General features: G+C 40.2%; 1 protein-coding gene across 4 annotated transcripts in view; it reads left to right on the top strand.

Annotated features, from left to right (window-relative positions):
* Positions 1-570: 570 nt before the first annotated feature.
* RBM25 (RNA binding motif protein 25) overlaps positions 571-10,628 on the top strand; it is a 46,820-nt gene continuing 36,762 nt past the window's right edge. Inside the window, exons 1-2 of one of the 4 annotated variants that reach the window (XM_084792069.1) lie at positions 571-758; positions 7,971-8,036. The gene's annotated coding sequence lies outside the window, so the exon portion shown is untranslated. The remainder of the gene's footprint in view (positions 759-7,970; positions 8,037-10,628) is intronic. The other 3 variants (XM_084792072.1, XM_084792070.1, XM_084792071.1) reach the window with 3 other exon arrangements.

The raw sequence follows: 10,628 nt of genomic DNA, 5'->3' as shown, positions 1-10,628 counted from the left end.
TATTCTTTTATCATTCGCACACTACAGAAAGTTGTGTTAAATATTCTTTCATGTTTTTGAAATTATCAAACATCTAGTTAGCTTTTTGACCCTATTACCTCGCCTAAGATGTCCTGCGTGTACACACAAAAAGTCCAAAAAACACAACATAGCCGTTGCCAGTTATATCTTGATGTGAGCAGTTCCTTTCGAAGGACAAATGACATTTGGGGTTTCTATTGAGGTCCTCGGTCCCGCCCAGGTATCAGCTCGTCGAACCTCAAAGAACCTGGACACCAGGGTTCTAATTCCTGGAAAACGAACCACCAAAAAGTGAGAAATCCTGTAACAAGCCCCGCGCGGGTAATCGGCCGGAACCTTGACCTCAAGATGGCGTCGCTCAGTCATAAGATTCAATCGGCTCCAATCAAAAATGGCAGGGTGGGTCGTAATTTACGGCTTGGGCCTCTCTAGGCCCACTAGGCGCTCCTTCTCTATGGTCATTCTTCTGTGCGTAGTGAGTCAGAGGCAACCGTGGAGACTCTCTATGTATAATCTTCTCTATGGTTCTCCCCCCCGCCCTTTCCACGCCTCCTAGCGCAGTGCACGCCGGGCAAGAGGAAGACCTCCAGAAGCTCCCCGCGCAGCGCGGCTGTGTTTGCGGCCTATGCGAGTAAGGCGCTTCGGAACCAGTCTCCTCAGTCCGGCGGAACCGGCGGAGCTCACTCATAACCTGACGCCCAGAGGCCGCGGAGACATTACCGTTTTCTCAGCGGCGGGTGAGTTCGCGCTTCCGAACGCGCGAGGAAACCGGTCGACCGGGGACCTCAGCTGCGGGAGGAGGAGGAGGAGGAGGAGGAGGAAAAGCCAGGGTAGCTGCTGAGGGCCGAGTGGGGTGGGGGGTGGGGGGGAGAGGGGGTGGGGAGGTGGGGGAGGGGACGGGCACGAGGCTTGAGCTGCTCTTGCTCCTCCAAAGGCCTCGGAAAAAAAAAAGAAAAAACAAACCCTGTAGGACCGGGAGGCCGTGGGAGGCCGGGCCCACGTCCTGATCGTTCCTTGGTGATTTTTTTTTTTTTTTTTGTCGCCCGTTTTTCTCTTCTGTTGCTTCACATTCCGGTTGGGAGAGTCGCCTCGGCCCCGGCGGGGCTCCGTGTTAGAACACGGATGGGCTCGGCCGGCCTGGAGGCCCGGCGCTGGAGGCTCTTTCCTTATCGGGCCTCCGGATCCATCCCCCAGTAGATTTCCGGGGCTGGGGACCCATGCGCCTCAAGGCTGCAGGCCTTTAAAATCGCCTTGCGCCCACTCTTTTAGCGAGGTGCCTGGGTCACCAACGGATTCCTTCCCCTCTCTGGTCGCCCAGTGCCAGCCGCCGGCAGGACGGGCCCCACCCCTCCTTGAATTTCGCGAGTGTCTACGTTTTGTGTGTGTGTGTGTGTTTTTTTAAAGCACCTTTCAGGCTTGTCGAAGGTGGTGATGGTGATGAGTTTCACCGTCTTGTCCCCTTTCCGATCGGAAGGATGCTGTAACCAGTTTATCTCCATTCATTCTAGGCCTTCCTATTAAAAACGTGTTACCATCCTTTTGTTTTCAGTATTGATTTGTAAATACCGTTTTCGAAATGGAGTATGAAGGTTATCTCGAAGTTATGTAATGATAGATTTATATTGACGTGGAAGTGCCACTTTGATACAGGACAGGGTAAAGCCAACCAAAAAAGGTGGCGCGGGGCGGGGGGCAGATTGGGCTTCTCTTGTGTCATAGTGCTTTAGAATGGAAATTTAAGTGTATCGGGTGGCAAGCAATATTGTAAAAACAGTTTTTTTTGGTATTGTCTGGGAACACCCTCCCCATCAATTTCCCTTCAGTTTAAAAATCTTGACCTCAGGAATAAGTGAATTTAACAAGTAAGAAGGTCACCGTATACTGTTGATACTTTGAAGCCTGAATATGGAATTAGGAAGAATTGATAGCTTAACGGGGAGTATTCACTCTACAAATGTAATTTTGTGAGAACTTTAGGTTGAGAGAGAGAGAGAGAGAGAGAGAGAGAGAGAGAGAGAGAGAGAGAGAGAGAGATATCCATCCCAAAACACTCAGAGGTCTCAAAGGCATTCCTTCAGTTCTTGTGATTCAAGCAATGTGCTCTTCCTATGAAACTTTAAGTCTTGATTTCCTTCTATAAAAAGAGTTATATTGTGATCCACTTCACAGATTCGACTTGGGGACTGAAAAAAAAAAAGATATAAACTGTTCGATAAAGTATTAGCTTAATATGTTGATTTATACTAATAAATTTTACTTCAGAGTTAGAGTCATAAGTTTCAGAGACTTTACATTTCTTCCTGTGTAATCAGAGTAGACCTTAGTATATAAGTTTCTTTCTTTCTAATTGGTATGTGGTAGAGTGAAAGAGCCTCCGAATTGGTGATTTCAGGATAGTGTGGTACTTTGGAGTCTCCACACACTGTTCCCTTGAACTAGTTAGCTTCTTCACCAACAGACAGTAACAATTGTACACCAGGTATAATAAGTATTGAGGGCTTTTGCAAATAAAAGTAAATAAAAATGTCAGCATCAAATCATTTAGCATTACCTTTAAATTTTTTTAATGTGTGTATGAGGAGTGTCACAAAAGTATGTACTTTAAAAAAATTTTTTTTGACAAATTTATGTGTATGGGTGTTTTGATTCCATGTATGTATACCACATTTATGCCTGGTGCAGCCAGAGGCCAGAAAAGGATCCTCTAGAACTGGAATTAAAAATGCCTTTCTCTAGGGGATCAAACCCACGTCCTCTGGAAGAGCAGCAAATGCTACTAAAGGCTGAGCTATCTTTTTCCTTTCTTTTGGTAGGATACCAGAAACGGCGAGGAAAAAAAATGTTTTATTGTTTTGGATTTAGCCATACTGTGTTAATAATTTTGGTTAAGTGGTTTTTATTTTGTGATTATCTTTTTATTGCAATGTTGAGTCTCTGGATAGAGATAACACACACACACACACACATACACTTGTACATGCTAATGATGTTAATGTTGAGTGATTACTTAAGAGCTGGTGAGGAATATTTCAAGTTACTTTTTAGCTACAGAACTTTGAGTTTATTTTCCTCATGTATGATTTGGAGGAAAATTCATTGTTTTATAGCTTTGAAAAAAGCTAACATTAAATTATTAGCATTGTTAAAAGTAATCACCATCTTGGAAAACTTTATATTTTTTAATCTTAAAAAAGCTTTTTTTGGGGACAGGATCTCTATGTAGTTCTGGCTATCCTGGAAATCACTATGTAGACAAGCTGTCTTCCAACTCACAGAGATCCACCTGTCTCTGCCTTACAAGTGCTGGGATTTACAGGTGTGAGCCACCATGCCTAGTCTTAAACATGCTTTGTGGGTTAACGTAGTTATTTACTTTGTGATGCTGGGCAGCAAATCCAGGGCCCTGGACTTGTTAGGCAAGTTCTGGTCCCTTGAGTTAGAGCTCCAGACCTTTTTAAAATCTCATGTCTTACAACTGCTATTCACATTCTTTAAGGGGCTTTTGATTTCTTTTTAAAGCCTTCTTGAATGCCTTTGTACTTTTGATTTTTGATGGAGGGTGTCATCAGTAAGTAGCCCAGGCTGGTCTCAAACTCAGGCTTCTCTTGCCCTGTCCTCTCCAGTGCTGGGATTTTAGGCATGCACCTAAACTTGGCTTCTTTTTGTACTTTGTTTTTATTTTGTTTATTTTTATGCGCATTAGTTTTTTTTTCCTGTATGTATGTTTGTGTGAAGGTGTCAGATCTTGGAGTTACAGAGACTTGTGAGCTGCTATGTGGGTGCTAGGAATTGAATCCAGGTCCTATGGAAGAACAGTCAGTGCTCTTAATTGCTGAGATCCTAATTTTTGTACTTAAAGCAATTTTTTAAGTATCTGGAGAAAAACTACTAAGAATTATTAGTATTTGCTGTTTTTCCTTTACCCTTTTCTTAAATTTGTGAGATAGTGTCTCCTACTCCAGCCCACGCTGGCTAGCACATGCAGTCCAGGCATACCAAGAACTCATGACATTGTGTTGTTTTTTTATCTTTTTACTTTGACATAAATTAAAATTTACCAAAAGTTACCAAATAGAACAGTGAGTTCTCAACCATCCTAACTCTGGGGTTCCTTAGATGTTAACATTTTTGCCAATTTGCTTTTGTACTTTTCTCCTCTCTGTGGTTTTCTTTTGACATATTTTGCTACGAAGTTGTAGATGTGATGCTCCTGTATCCACAACATAAAGTATTTCCTGAAAGCTCTACCAAATTCCTTTTTTATCACTTAAAAATAAATATACAGTGATCACAATCAGGAAATTAACATTGGTACAATATTGTTATGTCTTCGGACCTTAGATATTGGTAGTTGTCCTACACTGATAACTGCTCTTTCAAAAATAGTAGCTTTAGAAAGGTCAGTGCTTTATTTTTTTAAGTACATGTACTGAATTGTGCAACCATTACCCAGAAGCATCCCTCTAGCCTGTTTGTGAAGCGCTGTGTATTCCACTTTAGTCTGTCATTCACTAGTCTGTATAGGCAGTGCTGCATTTTTCTCGTTAAAAATGGTGAAGCAATACACTGAACAGGTAATGCGCTTTTTTCTCATTGAAAGTGAAAATTTCTGAGGGAAAGCTGATTTTTTTTTTTGTTTGTTTGTTTTGTTTTTGGTTTTTCGAGACAAAGTTTCTTTATGTTATCTAGGCCTTCGTGGACTCACTTTGTAGACCAGGCTGACCTCAAACTCACAGCGATCTGCCTGTCTCTGCCTCTCCAGTGCTGGGATTAAAGGCGTGCGCCACCACCAGCCGGCTAGATCTGCTGATTTTTTTGTGTGGGAGGGGGTTAGACTGCTGATTTTTTTTTTTAAGTGTTTTTGTCCAGTGCTAGGGCCTTGATAGACAAGAGCTCTGTGCCTACGCTATGTCCCCTACCTGTTGATAAGTTTTGCTATGGAATAAAAGTTTCTTTTCAACATTTTTATTTGGGCACAGGACTTTTTAAAGGAATGGTTTCTGCAGAATCCAGGTCTGTGTAAATCCAGTTAGTGATTTTTCTAAAGCAGTGTTTAGTGCTGTGCAGGCTGTAAGCAGGTTGAGAGACAGTGTCACATTCATTGTGGAGCTACTGGGCTAGTTGTAAAGGGTTATATAGTCACTTAAGATCTCATCCTTTCCTAACTAACACAGATGGTTTCTAGAGGAGAACTTGCAAAATAATTGGAGCTCTATGTACTTAGGAGTGTTTGCTAAGGGAAATCTTTTGGTTTATTCTTACCATTTCAGAAATTTGCTACATAGTGTTCCCTTGAGAGAGCTAATGTGTCACCCACTCCCTGGTGACATTTGTTTTTATCTAGGTAGAGATGCAGTGGAGGACTGTATACCTCTGTATACCAGTATATTCCCAGGAATAAGGGAAAAAATGGGCTGAAAAATAGAAAAAAGTGAGAGTTGAATTGAATAGTATAAATATATTTTAGGTCTTTTCTTTTTTAGACTAAACACATCTAAATTATATGTAATAAAATCAAAATTTTTTTTGTTTTTTTTTGAGACAGGGTCTCTGTGTAGCCTTGGCTGCCCTGGACTTGCTTTGTAGACCAGGCTGGTCTCGAACTCACAGCGATCCGCCTGCCTCTGCCTCCCAAGTGCTGGGATTAAAGGCATGCGCCACCACGCCCAGCCCATAAAATCAATTTTTAATTCCAGCGAGTCTTGACAAATAGAATAGTGTGATCACTATTAAATTAGATAGAGATTGGGAACACTTACATCACAGACAGTTATTTTGGCACAAAATAAACAAATAAAAATACTTTGAACTAGCCAGGTGGTAGTGGCTCACATTTTAATCCCAGCACTTGGGAGGCAGAGGCAACCAGATTTTCTGAGTTCAAGGCCAGCCTGTTCTACAGAATGAGTTCTCTCTCTCTCTCTCTCTCTCTCTCTCTCTCTCTCTCTATATATATATATATATATATATATATATATATATATTTTAGGTAGATAAATCTTCAAAAGTTAAAACATTTAGGCCAAGCATAGTGATACCTGGGAGGCAGAGACAAGAGGATTGTTGAGGCCAGACTGGTCTAATAGTTCCAGGACAGCCAGAACTGCATAGAAGTCACCCTGTTTTGTAAAACAAAAAACAGCTCCCCAAACCCCCAAAATAAAAAAACAAAATTTAAGCAGGGCGTGGTGGCGCACAGCTTTAATCCCAGCACTTGGGAGGCAGAGCCAGGTGGATCTCTGAGTTCAAGGCCAGGCTGTCTACAAGGCAATTCCAGGACAGCCATGGCTAACACAGAGAAACCCTGTCTGGAAAAAAACAAAACAAAACTTACAAAAACCAATTTTGTAAATAGTATTAAAATAATTTGAGTACTAATAACTGCATCTTTTTTTGACTTTTTTTTTTTTTTTAAATAATAACTGCATCTTATATCTAACATAACCCCTCAGGAAATCCTTTTGACTATCTTTAAAAATGTCCAGAACCTGAGCCAGGTGTGCTGGTGTGCAGGCCTGAAATCTCAGCACTCAGGGAGGCAGAGGCAGGTGGATCTCTGAGTTCCAGGCCAGCCTGGTCTGCAAAGAGAGTCCAGGACAGCCAGGGCTACACAAAAACCCTGTTTCAAAAAACAAAAGGAGCTAGAGAGATGGCTCAGAGGTTAAGATCACTGGCTCTTGTTCCAATGGCCCTGAGTACAATTCCCAGCAACCACATGGTGGCTCATAACCATCTATAATGAGATCTGATGCAAGCACACATACAGGCAGAATAATAAATAATAAATTAAAAAATCATCTTATAAAAACAAACAAACACGTCCAGAACCCAGCAACTTGTTACCTACTACTTTGATCATTCCTTCCTCCTTCAGGACACAATCTCTTGTTTGCATTATTGTAGTAGTTCTTTGCTTCCATTTTGTTCCCTTCCAGGAATAACAGGTGATAATTAAGTTGAGCCAGACACTTTTCAAAAATGTGTTCTGTCTCATTTAAATAGCAGTCAAATCTTTACAAAGCCCCGTCTATCCTCTTTGAACACTTCCTCTTCCCCAGTTAATGCTCACTTTTTATCTGACGCTGAGTTTGTTCTTCTTTAGACATACAGCTGGTTTGGCTGGTCTTCCCTCAAAGGCATGTCTACCTTAGTCTCTTTGTATTTCCTTTTCTTGGAAGGCTTTTGCCTCTGATATGAATAGGGCTTCCTGCCTCAGCCTCTTTCACATCTTTGTTTTGTGAGGCCTGTTCATTGGAACTGAAAGTAAACCACTCCCCAGCTTTTTCCTTTGCATTATTTTTCTATAAACCTACCAACTTTCATGTCCTTAAAACTTAGAAGATAGTATAATTTATTATTAAATTTAAATTTATTAAAAAATAAAATTGGTACCTCTTGCTTGCTATGATTGTATTTTTAGTTCACATAACAAAGCATAAAGCTGTTGATACTCAATGTTTAAAGTGAATATTTATATCATCAAAGTCATCAGCAATGTCTTTTTTGAATTTCCCAAGGAGAGGGGAACATTATCTTGAAGAAGGGGACTGTTCATAAACGTTGGACATTGAATATATTTTTTCATCTTGCAGTACAGTCCATGTTAAGTTTTGAGCAGCTTTAAATAAAAGAGAGGTATTTCATAGGAAAACTAGCAATGTATGCGATAATTATATTGGTAAAAACTAAAATGTATCTGGTTAATTAACTTTTAATATTAAACACCATAAAATAACTTTAATCCTTAATATAGCTTTATTTTAAAAGTACTGTTTATATCTAATACTGGTGGGAGAGAAGTGGCTTTAAAAGTGAATCCATGGCCCAAGTTTATACCATTGTGAAACTAGGCACTGGACTGTTGCTGATATGTAGTAGTGTTTAATAAATTTGTCAATGAGTCCTCAGATATTGTTTACTGTTCATTAATTAATGTATTTATTCAACAGGTACTATACCACCTGCCTTCCTAAGAAAGTGCTGAGATAGAGTATTATTATAACACAAGAGCTTCTGTAAGTAGGACAGTAGCCTTCTGTGTTAACAGACACACCTTCCTGCTCCTTTCCATGCAGAACATTTGTAATATAGATAATTTAAAAACTCAGTGGGGAAGGGGAACAAATGAGAACATAGTGTAATAACACATGTGTGAAGATGCCATAATTGAAACCCATTACTTAATGAGGTAATTTTAAAGGTAATAATTAGAAAAAAAAAGACAAAGAACACACCGAAATTGAATGCATGTCTTATAAACTTGTGTCTTTCCTTTGTTAGATATGCTGATGCTTACCTAAGTTTTAAAAGGATTTTCTAGCATCTTTTTGCTGATATAGAAATCATTGTGACAAGTCTTTTACTTATGAATAAGAACTGGCTTCTAAAATCAAAGTTTTAAGTTTTACGGAATATTTTTTAAAATTATTACTATTTTCTTTGTTTTTTTTGTTTCTTTGTTTTCCAAGACAGGGTTTCTCTGTGTAGCCCTGGCTGTTCTGGAACTTTGTCGATAGACCATGCTGGCCCGAAACTCAGAGATCCACCTGCCACTGCCTCCTGAGTGCTGGGATTACAGGCATGTGCTACCACCTCCTGGCAAAGTATTTTAAAAATATTTTTAAAGTTACATTCCTATTTACTTATTTTGGGGCCGTATGTTCAATGAGATGTGTGGAGGTCCGAGGACAGCTTGTGGGAGTCAGTTCTCTCCTTCCACCCTGTGAGTCCCAGGTGTGGAATTTAGGCTGTCAGGTTGGTGGCAAGTACCTTCATCTGCTGATCCATCTCACCAGCCCTTAGAGATGATTTAAAAAGTCAGAGGAACAGTCTAAGAAGAAACAGTTGTGAGCGTGGAGAAGTTTTTTTCTGTTTCAAAGAAATGCTTATTAACAGGTAAAAAGATAGTCAACTTTTAGGGATTAGGGAGCTAAACTGAAATAAGGGAATTGGGTTTGTTTGTTTTTAACCTCATATTCTTATAAGTTAATTGATTTATTCTAACACGAGGAAAGGATATATTCAATACACTGGTAATATAAGTAAACACATGTTTTGGGAAATGAGTTAGTACTAGAGTTTGGATGCAAACAGTGATAATCTGTATTACAGAAATGTTTGTGGGCTCACAAATGGCTTAGTAGGTAAGGGTATGTTTGTCACTATGCCTGACAGCGCAAGCTCAAGACCCAGGTGATGGAAGGGGAGAGTTGACTCCTTTGGCTTCTTCTTTGACTTCCATACATGCCGTAACCATACACAAACGAATAAATGTAATTAAATACAATTCTAAATATTTGCAAAGATAAAATTAAATGCCTAAGAATGCTCAGTGTTTTTCAAAGGGTTAAAAAGCTGAGGCAACTGGTATTTCTGTATTATATTGTGTTATAAAGACAAGAACTGATGTGAAGAGATGCCAGTGACATTGAAGGAGAAATGCAGGTAACAGTGTAGTATGAATACAAAGCATAAATTAGTAAATATTTGTACATCAAAAGATACATAGAAAACAAATATAGCAAAGTGAGATTTCTTGGGTGAGAAAAAGTAGAAGACACTGAGTTTTAAAAATTTGGCTACTGGAGCTGGGTGTGGTGGTATACACCTTTAATCCCAGCGCTTGGGAGGCCGGGGCAGGTGAATAGATGTGAGTTTGAGGCCAGCCTGGTCTACAAAGCAAGTCCAGGACAGCCAAGGCTACACAAAGAAGCCCTGTCTCAAAAATAAAACAAAAACAGAACAAAAAAAATTTGGCTACTGAAGGGTGAGTTTAAAAAAAAAAACCAAACAAACCAGGCATGGTAGTACATGTATTGAAAGGCTAAGGATGTTGGGTGTGAGACCTACTTGGGTCATGCAGAATATCTTAAGCAGAAAAACCAAATATTTATACTCAACTACTAAAAACAACATGCTTTTGAGGTAGGGTCTCATGTAGCCCAGGCTGTTCTCAAATCCAGCATAGCATTGCTACATAACAGTCTGGCCTTGAACTCATCCTCCTGTGCCTCCACCTTCCAATTTCAGAGTACAATTATGTGCCACCATGCCCTGCTTGGAAAATATGTTTATAGCATATGGGGAGGTAGAGGCTGGTGGCTCACTGTAAGTTCAAGGCCAGCCTGGTCTACAGAGTGAGTCCAGGACAGCCAAGGCTACACAGAAAGAAACTGCTTTAACAATTCTAGGCTTTCTCTGTTACAGAGTGTGGGATTTAATGTTATAGGTGTAGGCATTTTTGCTAGTGGTTTAACAGTGGTTTACTGCTTAGTAACAAAACAAAACAAAACAAAACCTCAAAATTCTACTGGAATCAATCACCAACTACCAACTTATTTCAGTTTTGGTTTTTGAGACAGTATCTCCCTATGTAGCCCTGGCTGGTGTGACTGTGTAGACAATGCTGTCTTTCCTCTGTCTCTCCAGTGGTGGGATTAAAGATATATGTCTCCTTGCCCGCCCCAGACCTTGGATTTTTGAGACAAGTCCTAGCATAGTCAAGATTCTTCTGCTTCTACCTCTGGGATTGGGATTGCAGGCTTGTGCCACCAGGCCTGGCTAGAGGTTTGCTTGAAGAGAAATATCTTAACTGGTATGGTGGTATA

Source organism: Acomys minous (assembly GCF_964271855.1).
Source record: "Acomys minous genome assembly, chromosome: 8".
NCBI lineage: Eukaryota > Metazoa > Chordata > Mammalia > Rodentia > Muridae > Acomys > Acomys minous.
This window is presented reverse-complemented; position numbering and strand designations above follow the sequence as displayed.